The sequence below is a fragment of the Arachis ipaensis genome, chromosome B10, assembly GCF_000816755.2.
Source record: "Arachis ipaensis cultivar K30076 chromosome B10, Araip1.1, whole genome shotgun sequence".
In the NCBI taxonomy this organism is placed as follows: Eukaryota; Viridiplantae; Streptophyta; class Magnoliopsida; order Fabales; family Fabaceae; genus Arachis; species Arachis ipaensis.
In genome coordinates this window covers 130564847-130577093 of record NC_029794.2, presented here as the reverse complement: position 1 = coordinate 130577093, position 12247 = coordinate 130564847, and positions in this window count along the sequence as shown.

Sequence of the window (12247 nt, the reverse complement as noted above, 5' to 3'; positions counted from 1 at the left end):
ATTATTAATAACATCTTTTTATATTTTTTAATATTGTTACTTACTTTTTAAATATTAGAAATCATTAATATTTAAATTAGATTATATTTTTATTTATATTAAATTAAATACTAAATACATTTTTTTAAAAATTAAATTATACTTAATAACTTATTAGTATTAATCTTTTTTTTAAAAAATTGGAACATGGATTGAAACCTCCACTTCCCCAGTACGTCCGTCCCTGAGGGCGGAGATTATAATAATATTTTATTCCTACTATAATATATACGAAGAAATTCATGCCAAGATTAATGAGATATTAAGAAAAAATTAAAGGGACGAATAATTGATGATGAAGGGCATTACCCGTAACATGATTTTGAATATGTATATGTATAATGTATTGTTATTCCTATATTATTTTTATTTTAATTTAATTTCTCCACCGACAGAAAGCAACACAAATCTTCAAAATTAATCAGCTATCTAATAGCTACTACCCAATATATTGAAGCTGATTAATGAGTATTTAGTAGCATTAGCTTTATCCATTTAACTTTCTGCAGCTATTACCAGTTACCACCAACTTCCATTATATAATATAAATAATATTGAAGGAGTGTGGTACTCGACAAATTAAAGTAGAGACGATTCTAGCTATCATTTTCTTCCCTTAAGCAACATTTGCAAAATTTTATTACATGCACCATTGATTACTTCATTACTATTATTTAGTTATACAAACATGGAAAGGATCGTATTCTTCAATTTTGACCAAACTACATATATATAATGTATATTTAAAGTAATATAATACAGCTAGCTGGATTGCAATCTTAATTAGTGACTTTAATTGTGGAAATAATAACCACTGTATCCTTGTCTGCACACTGAAGAATTTTTTGCATATGTTCCTTTTTTATCACAAGTCATGCAAAAACATATCTCAAATAATCTTTTTTTTTTTTAAATGTAGATATGGTTGAAGAACCTTATTTACTTTTCCTGATACGGAATTTTTTTCTTTCCTTTAGTTTCATCAAATTATTCTATTAATTTCTATAATTATTTCATCAAATTTTTAATTAAATTTTTATATTATTTTTTTAATTTAGTCTTTACTGTAACAAAAACGTTTAGATTAACAGAATATTTCATTCACAAATTGAATATTACCAAGATAAAAACGTTTAGAATAATTTTCAGTAACTCTAATTATTCCATATTGACAAAATAAGCAAATAACCTTTACCGCTCCTCTTTCCTTTTTATTCAGGCAAAAAAAATCCTTGCTCTTCATCCTCTCTTTTGGCCTAAACGTGAGGTCCAAGCTCTTTGTAGGCAGTGTACGACTTTTATTGGTGACGAAATGCCATCATCCGAATTTCTCGTGAAGACGTAGGAGGTGATACATACAAGAGACTCTGATGTTTAAGTTAGTAAGAGTTTAAACAGATTTTTAGTTGATTGGGTTTTGAATATATCTGAAGATATCATTAGTGTATTTATAGGAGAATAAATAACCACATTTTAGTGTAATTTCACTTTTGATGGTAGATAACTATTCTTTTTTTAAGAAAGTTATTGAGATCTCCCTTCTAAATAAATGAGAAACATCTTAGGAGTCAGTTACTTATTTAGATAAGTAAGCTGAATTGTTATTGTCACGTGACTTCTATAAAATCGGGTAGATATAGTAAAAATAGGATATTTTAGTTAGATCTTTATTCATTTTGAGTTTGACTATGTTTTTTGGCTAGAGTATGAACAATATGTATCAATAATGTTGATAGAGATCATTTGAATGGAGCAAATAAAGGCTTAAAAAATGTTATATATCCAAATTTTTTTTATAAATTAAAGTTAATTAAATTAAATAATATAATATAATTTATTTATTTGACTTTAATTTATAAAAGAATTTAGATGTGGAGCGTTTAAAGTTTAAAGAGTTGGTTTGGGAACCATACAATCAAGTCTGGCAAGGCAGGGTCACCAAAATCCATTGAAGTATGACCTAAATTCGTATAGCTTTAAATCAACTGCCATTTTATTCTCCCACACAAAAAGATACATTAAACACCAGGTTGTTATTTTAGGCATCTTCATTCACTTTAAAAAAGTTGATCGAGTGGACCTTATAGGCTTATATTCAATTAGTGGAAGTGAATATATACACTGAGCAAAACAATTATAGCATCATTAATTATTATTTGGGAGGTTTAACCATTGTTCTCAATGCTGTAATGGCATCTGTCTCTCAAACTCTATTGGTTATTATTCTTAATTAGTTAAGACAAGAAAAACATAACAATGAATTTTCCATTAATTTCTTATCTACTGAAATGTTATTGGCTTATCACTAATGTTTGAAAGAAAAAAAAATATAGTTCAAACAATTTAAATTTTTTTTTTGTTTTTCTAATATTATTATCTTATTAATTGTCCTAAATAATTTTACCGTATATAGGGGTGGCAACATGTACCCTACCGCGGGTATCCAATCCGACTCCACCCAGTTGAATAGGGTTGTCAATCCAATCCGCAGCAAATATATATAAGATATGGTGTGGGTAGGGTTCTCGTGCGGGTCGGGTAGGATGCAGGTTGTACCTCAACCCTACCCGACAAACCCGCATTCTATATATGTATATGTTATATACTTATATAAAAATATGTTTTAAGTGGATGTTGAACCAAAGACCTCTCACTAAATACAAAAGATCCTTAGTCATTAAAAGAAGATCATTAATTGATAATTTTTTTTTTTCTACATAAAAGTCAATTCTATTTTAAATATTATCAAGTTATATAATAATGTTGCATATTTTTTTGTAACCCGCGGATAAGATCGAATACCCGTGAGTTAAGAGCGGATATGGTTAGGATTAAGATATTTTCAACCCGCGAGTAGAATAAAATTGAATTTATATAAAAAAACTCAATCCACAAGTAGAATTAGAGTTAGCTGCAAACCCTACCCTACCATATCTATTGTCACTCCTAACTGTATACATTATTTCACTGTTGCCAGTTGAGAGCGACTCTTTTCCCCTCTTAAAAATATCATAGCATCACGCACATGATCAAATATTTAAAGGAAAGAGTAATAATGTAACCATAATAAACTACTCTTACACTTAGTTATTACTGAAGTATTGTATACGAAATGGTTCAAGATAATTATTGTAAGATTGACTTGTTCACTCATGTGCTTCTAATCATATTTTGCATTTTCTAGGTCAGATTATTATTATTATAATACACGGACGTTTGCAATGGACATGGGACTACTGCCCAAACATTTAGGGGCTCCTAATTAATTATCCGTGGCAGATTTCTCTTCTAATCAATCGAGATTTGTGGCAGATTAAGTTCCTTTTAAACCAAACTCATGATTAAGTTCATAACATTTCCCGTTATTAGCTAGTAATTATTACTTGTGCAAGCTAAGTGACATTACTGCATACAATGATTAACTAGTGTGTGGTGTTGTGTTTGCAAATCCAGAAACACTATAGCTATATATGGATAGAGACACATCAACGATTTTTTGGACGCGAGTTAATTAAATTAAAACTATATATTAAAACGAAGAGCTGGATCATCTCATGATGACTAGAAATATTTGTCTGGATCATTTAAGCACCTCCTTGTGTGGTTGCACATTTAAAAGTATTTTGTTACTTAAAATATTTTGAATCTACAAAAAAACGTAACCTCCTTTTGGCACTAACAATTATTATTTGGATTTGGACGCTTTGCATGGTGATGGTTGTTCACTCGAGCGATTGAACTGAACACGCATCATGTGATCATGTGAGTGCTCATCATTTGACCACCTTATTCTTTCATTTTAATAATCTTCTAGATCTTATGTCTTAATGAAAAATGATTAAAAATTGTATTCCAAATATATACATGATATTCAAATTACGGAAAATTTTTAATCCGAAGAACGTAGATAGATGATAGAATAAAGTAGCAAGATGAAAAATGTACACTAGACCAGAGACTAGCGATTTTTTTTTTTGGGTGACAAAGACAAGCGATATGCATCTATTTAAAGGATGTGTCAAAATTTGAGATAGAATTAAGACCTCTTTATATACTTTTTAAAGTAAAATTTTAAAATAATCTTTAAAATTTATTATTATTTTTAAATTAGTCTCTTTTAAATTTTAATTAACTCAATTTAACTCTCAAATTTTTTAAACATAGTTTACGTTTGTTTATGGGGCGATCATTGTTAACTTCTAACAAAATGATCTACTTGACCTGGAGAACACCATGGTCCATGGTAGAAGGATAATAATTAAAGAATTAATCTCTACATGCAAGTCATTTAACCAACTAAGTCTAATAAAGTAGCTTTAACTTAATTCACTTCTATTAGTTCTATGTGTCACTACCTCTAACAAACTTTTGACTTAACGTGCGAATATATATAAACTATCTTTTTCATGCGAATTTTGTTTTCTTTTTCAAATTTTTTCAACATTTTCTGCGTTTTCTATGTTCTCTGCATTTCTCTTCATTCTCTATGTTCTCTTCGTTCAAGATCAATGCTCTTTTATCTGAGTTGAATATTTGGATCAAAGTTTTTGAAATCAAGTTGTAAAATAAGTTTTTGAACAAGTATTTTATTTTTGAAGACAATGAATGATTCAACTTTACACTGTCAATTAAACCAGGGTAAATTAGATTATTGTTTTGAATCGAATCAAGTGGTTGAGGTGTGGTCTGAATCCAGTTAATGTAGTTCGTTAGTAGTTCATGCTTCTGTAGTTGAATAATTTTGTTATTGTTTGTGAAAATTGTTGTTCATGGTTGATTGTTTGAATTTGAATGTAATGTACGGGTTCTGAATCTGAATTATTATTTTGATGAATCTGTTCCATTCCCAATTTCGATGTATTTGGAATTATAAATTGGCGTATTTTGAAAATGCATTCGCTGTATTTTCAAGTTCAGACGGTCAATTGAACTATGACGAATTGTATTATTGTTTTGAATCGAATCAAGTGGTTGAGGTGTGGTTCGAATCTAGTTAATGTAGTTCGTTAGTAGTTTATGATTTTGTAGTTGAATATTTTTATTTTTGTTTGTGAAAAATGTTGTTCATGGTTGATGGTTTGATTTGAATGTAATGTACGAGTTCTGAATCAGAATTATTATTTTGATGAATATGTTCCGTTCTCAATTTCAGTATATTTGGAATTATAAATTGGTGTATTTTTGGAAATGCTTTCGGTGTATTTTTAAGTTCAAACTGTCAATTGAACCAGGACGAATTGTATTATTGTTTTGAATCAAATCAAGTAGTTGAGATGTGGTTCGAATTTAGTAAATGTAGTTCGTTAGTAGTTTATGATTTTGTAGTTGAATAATTTTGTTTTTGTTTGTGAAAATTGTTGTTCATGATTGATGGTTTGAATTTGAATGTAATGTACGAGTTCTGAATCTGAATTATTATTTTGATGAATATATGTCGTTCCCAGTTTTAGTGTTGGACTATGCCAGTAAACCTCGGCTTCAGAATCTTTGACCGAGTATAACAAACAACCCTGGAATACTCGGAAGCCTAATCGAAACTGAGATTCCCGTCTCAACAAACCACGAAAAATTCCGAAGATCAACTCGCCAACTCTGTGAGATGTTACAGAGACGTACTCACTTATGTCTATATAAGAAAAACGGCCACTCTCAGAAGAGGGGACGAGATGTATGAGAGAATACTACTCACTCAAGAGAATAGCAACAAAGCCTTCACTAAAACATATTATTTTATTTCTTTCTCGATAAGAAAAATCACTGACTTGAGCGCCAGAGTCTCTTTTGCAGGTTCCACGCCGAGCTCTGATGAACCACTATTTCGTGGTATATTTTAGGCTGAATTGAGTGGATTTTATCCATTATTCTCATACTAATTCATACAATTCGCATGTTTTACATTTTTCTTCCTAATGTTGTGCTGTGATTAAAAACATGCTTCTTTGGTCTTAAATTTGCTAATTTTATTTCTCTCCTATTACCATTCGATGACGTGATACGTTTGTTAAGTGTTTTCAGGGTTTATAGGGCAGGAATGACTTAGAGGATAGAAAGGAAACATGCAAAAGTGGAAGGAACACAAGAAATCAAGTATTTCAGAATCTGGTAGCGATGCACACGCATGGACGATGCACACGCATGACTGGTGCATTCGACATATGACGCGCACGCGTGGATGATGCGTACGCGTGGTAAGTGAAAAGTTCAGCGACGCGTACGCGTGGCTGACGCCTGCGCGTGGCAGAGCGTCACGTACTGCATTAAACAGAAAACGCTGAGGGCAATTTCTGGGCTGCTTTGGACCCAGTTTCAGGTCCGAAAATACTGATTAGATGCTGCAGAGTGGAGCTGGAAGGGGAAATCAATCATTCACACTTTCATTCATACAATTTTAGGTTTAGATGTAGTTTTCTAGAGAGAGAGGCTCTCTCCTCTCTCTAGGTTTAGGGTTTTTAGTTTTATCTCTTCTAGAATTCAGATTTCCATCTTGCTTTAATTTAGTTTCTATTCTACATTCTATTATTCTGGCATCTTAGTTTATCTTCTCTTGTTGACTTTTACATTCTCTTAGATTCAATTTTCCTTTTAATGCAATTTGAGGTAATTTATGTTTATTGCTTCTTTCTTCATTTGTTATTATTGATTTCTTGCAATTGTTAGTCTTAGATTTTACATTCTCTTATTACTTTTCTATGCTTTTATTTTATGCCTTCCAAGTGTTTGGTAAAATGCTTGGGTGGATTTTAATTTAAATTTTTATATTCTTAGCTTGGATTGAGTAATTTGGAGACTCTTGAATTGTCAAAGTCTCTTGTTGGTTGGTGATTGAAAGTTGCTAGTTGGCTTGAGCTTCACTAACTCTAGTCTTTGATTAGGACTTGTGAACTCAAGTTGATTTGCTCACTTGACTTTCCTTTAATTGTTAGAGGTTAACTAAGTGAGAGTAATTTGCAATTACCATCACAATTGACAATGATAATGAGATAGGAATTCCGATTCTCAACCCTTGCTAGGACTTTTCTTAGTTATTAGTTTATTTTTCTTACAATCTATATTTTCTCTTTCCTCATTTCAAAAACCCAAAAATATACTTTCCCATAACCAATAATAAACATACTTCCCTGCAATTCCTTGAGAGACGACTCAAGGTTTGAATACTTTGGTTGATTTTATAGGGTTTGTATTTGTGACAAACAATTTAAACATTGACCGAGGATAATTTGTTGATTAGAACTATACTTGCAATGCGACATTTTTGTGAAATCTTTACCGACATTTTTCCTCCATCAAGCTCCCCCGTTCCAAGGATAGTCTTTCCGAGGGAAAGGAGTGCCGCAAAAGTGTGCGCGTCCGAGCTATAACCCGGAAACATATCCTTTGATAGAACATTTTGGCACCCACTCTGGGGCCCGGAAGAAAAAACCCCACTGACTCTAATTCCTTCTTAGTTGTGAACTTTTCTTTTTATAGCTTACCATACGCCGAGGATGGCAAACAACGGGATTCCGCAATCTCGAGAAGACGAGCTCTCGGCACAGATTGCTGAACTCTAAGCCGAAGTCCGCAAACTGGCTGAACTGTCATCTAAAAGTCAGAATGGAACAAAAAAACTAAAGGAGATCCCAAGGGGTCGAACTCCTCAAACACATAGCCTAATTTGACGGAGCCATAAGAGATTACTCCGCCAAAGGAGAAGCTTACACTCAACAAAACTTTCTCGGAAGGTGTCATGAATTTTCAGATGCTGAAGAATTTCTTGTTGCCCATTGGGCTCAAACCATACGAAGGGTTCGGTGACAGCCACGTCCACATCAAAAAATTTCAATCTATGATGTTCTTTAACGGTGCCTCTGACCCTATACTCTGTTGATCTTTTCCAACTTATTTAGATGGTGCTGCTTTACTTTGGTTTTCTAAGATTCCTGTAGGTTCTATCTCTTACTTCAAAGAATTGGCCAGATCCTTTATTGACTATTTCGCAGCTTCGAGAATATATGTGCACGTGTCCGATTACCTCAGCACCAAAACAAGGTCCTCAAGAAAGTCTGAAGGACTACATGACAAGGTTCGCTAAAGCAACCATGGAAATCCCAGAACTCGATCCCAAGGTGCATCTCCACGCACTAAAGAGCGGCCTCAGACCAGGAAAGTTCCAGGAGACAATAGCTGTAACCAAACCCAGAACGTTAGAAGAGTTTTGTGAAAAGGCGGCCGGCCATATGGAAATCGAGGAGCTAAGAGAGGCTCGGTGAGCTGACAAACAACAACATCGGCAAGAAGAGGAAAGACATCCCAAAACACCAAATCACAAAGACAATAAGAAATCCTTCAAATTGACACCAAAGTACGACGCTTACACGCAGTTTAATACAAGAAGGGAGGACATCATTAAAGAAATACTGAACGCGAAAATCATCAAGCCACCCAGCAGAGCATGCTCGTACCAAGACCAGAAATACGTTGACAAATCGAAGCATTGCACCTTCCACCAAAAATTCGGCCACACCACCGATGAGTGCGTCATTGCAAAAGACCTTCTGGAAAGGCTAGTAAGGCAGGGCCACCTAGATAAATACATAAGTGGACGAATACAACAAAATCAACGAAACACATCTGATGCTTAGTCTGAGCAAGACCCAAGCGTTACAGAGAAGACCAGGTTCCAACCCTCACCAACTAGGGGGGTCATCAATTGTATCGCAGATGGGTTCGCTGGTGGAGGACTCACAACCTCAGCAAGAAAACGCGGTTACCGAGCAATGCTGATGGTCCAAAAGACAGAGGAGGCGACACTCCAATCACCACACATACCCACCATCGCTTTCGAACAGTCCGACTACCAAGCAAGAGCAACCAACTTAGACGACCCTGTCGTCATTTCTATCCATGCAAGAGATCTCCTGGTCAGTAAAGTCCTACTAGACCCTAGCAGCAGCGCAAACATTCTCTTTTACCCCACCTTGAAGAAGATGAAATTGAGCGAGAACTTAATGCAACCATTCTCGGGAGAATTGGTTGGATTCTCAGGGGAACTAGTATCTGGCTGAAAACAATGGGCGGCCACCCCCTTGTCTAAAATAATGGACGTGCAATTTTTAGTGGTCGACTGCACCAGCCCTTATAATATCATCCTCGGTAGACCCTCTTTAAATTCTTTTGGTGCTATTGTATCCATCGTTCACCTTTGTGTTAAGTTTCAGGTACAAGACAACCAGATGGCCACGGTTCATTCCGACCAAATGAAAGCCCGGCAATGTTACAACGAGAGCCTAAAAATAAGATCAGAAAAAACACCAAAATCCGAGTTACAAAAGGAGAGCTTCAATGTGTCAAATATCTCGGACACTATTGATCTTGACCCAATAGAGGACCTCTGAGACAGACCCTCACCGACACATGACCTCGAAAAGGTAATTCTAGACAATAATGATAATCACTTTACTTATATCAGTCATTCTCTCCTCCCAGGAACCAAAAAACACATCATCAACATACTGCGAATGAACGCCAACCTTTTTGCTTAGACCTCGGCGGACATGCCAGGCATCGACCTAAACCTCATATGTCACAAGTTACAAATTGACCCAAAGGTCCGACCTATAGCTCAAAAGAAATAGAACATGGGTGATGAAAAAAGGTCGGTATGCCTAGAAGAAACACAAAAACTCCTACAGGCAGGATTCATAAGGGAGCTACGTTTCACAACATGGCTCTTCAATGTAGTAATGGTAAGGAAAGCCTCAGGTAAATGACGAATGTGCGTATACTTTACTAATCTAAATAAAGCATGTCCCAAAGACGCCTACCCCCTCCCGTGCATTGATAAATTGGTAGATAATGCATCAGGTTATAACGTCTTAAGTTTTTTAGATGCATATTCAGGGCATAATCAAATTTCAATGCACCCAAAAGACGAGGATAAACAACTTTTATCACCAAACTAGGGAACTATTGTTATAAGGTTATGGCTTTTGGACTAAAGAATGCAGGTGCCACCTACCAACGACTAATGGACAAAGTCTTTAGCAAACAAATCAGAAGGAACTTAGAGGTCTACGTCGACGAAATGGTGGTGAAACCAAAGCAAGACCGAGGCCATGGAGCCTACCTCGAAGAAATCTTCGGGCAAATAAGACAGCACAATATGAGACTTAATCCTGAAAAATGTGCCTTTGGAGTAAAGGGAAGCAAATTCCTCGAGTTCATGCTCACCTCTAGAGGGATCGAAGCAAACCCCGAGAAATGCGATACAATCATAAAGATGAGAAGTCCTCAGATAATAAAGGAGGTACAACAATTGAATGGCAGGCTTGCTGCACTTTCTCAGTTCCTACCGGCCATATCCAACCATTGACAACACTTCTTCAACATACTCAAGAAGCAATAAAACTTCAGTTAGAGTCAAAACCGAGTGTAACAAACAACCCCGGAATACTCGGAAGCCTAATCAAAACCGAGATTTCCGTCTCAACAAACCACGAAAAATTTCGAAGATCAACTCGCCAACTCTGTGAGACGTTATAGAGACGTAGGACGAGATGTATGAGAGAATACTACTCACTCAAGAGAATAGCAACAAAGCCTTCACTAAAACATATTATTTTATTTCTTTCTTGATAAGAAAAATCATTGACTTGAGCGTCAAAGTCTCTTTTAAAGGTTCCACGCCGAGCTCCCCCGTTCCGAGGATAGTCTTTACGAGTGAAAGGAGTGCCGCAGAAGTGTGCGCGTCCGAGCTATAACCCAGACGCATATCCTTTGATAGAACAAGTGTATTTGAAATTATAAATTGGTGTATTTTAAAAATATTTTGAGTATATTTTCAGTTTCTGTGGGATGTTGATGAGCAGCTTGTGCTAAAGGTTGGGATGATTTTTTACACGCTTGAAGAAGTTAGAAAATTCTACAAAGATTATTCTAAAGCTTATTTAAATCCAAAATACACGAAATTACTTAATGATAACTCGAAACTCCTTCTCCTCCTTCTTTTTCTTTATTATCATCATCATTATCTTCTTTTCTTATCCATCTTCTATTTCTTGTTTTACATTCTCATTTTTATTCTTATTTTACTCTCTTAACAAGAATAAAAATAAGAAAAAATCAAACAACGAAGAAGAAAAACACATAATGCTGCAAAATCAGTAGGAAGAAGAGGAACCTACATTCATTCAACTAAATAAAATTGTAATAATACACATGTTTATTCGAATCTAATACGAGAAACGATGCTCTTAAAAGAAGAAATAAGAGCAACAAAAAAAAAGAAAGAAAAAATAATAAAAAGAAAAAATACAGAATTAAAAAAGACATTTTTATACTTTTGTAGCAAAATTTCAGTGTAAAAATTAAGAAATATATGTGTTATTGTTAAAAAATTTCGGTGTTATTTGTTTTGATAAATTTTGCATAATTCAAAATTCTTCTTCTTCTTCTTCCTCATTTTCTACTTCGTTTTCTTCTTCTTTTTTTCATTTTTTTTTCTTCATCTTCTCCTTCTTATTTCACTTTCTTATAATTTTTTTTGTTTTACTCTTTTGAGATAAATATAACTAAGAAAAAGAGAAGAAAAATCAAAAAAAAAAAAATAAGTGACTACAATAACATAAAAAAAAGAGAAAAAAAAGAAGAAACAAAAATAAAATATAACAATATAACAATAACACCAATAAAAAAAGGGAGGAGGAGGAGACGCACAAAGATAGAAATTATTTTTCATATTTTTTAAATGCGACACGCAAAACATTTATGAAGTGGATATTTCGTTTTTGTTAGTGAAGTGCATCCGTATACACTATGTATAATAAAAATAATTTTGTTAACTTTAGGCTAATTTAATTAGATTTAATTATTCAAAAAGTTTAGATGTATAGCGGATCTCGTAATTAAATAACTTGACGAAATTTGTTTCTTGCTCAATATAGCTCTTTCAATTGCTTATAAAACCTAAAACGAGTCTTAAGTTCTCCAAAATTAAGGTTGCTATTTTTGTTGAATGGAAATTTTTATTAATAGAAATCACCACAAAGACAAATGTGAGTTGCATTTAAAAATTTGAGGGGTTAAATTGAGTTGATTAAAGTTTAGAAAACCAATTTAAAGACAATCTCAAATTTCATATACTATTTTAAGTATTTATTCATTTTTTTTATTATTCTTAATGTTTATTTATAATATTTTTAATTTATGTTAAAATTATTTTTAGATGTTA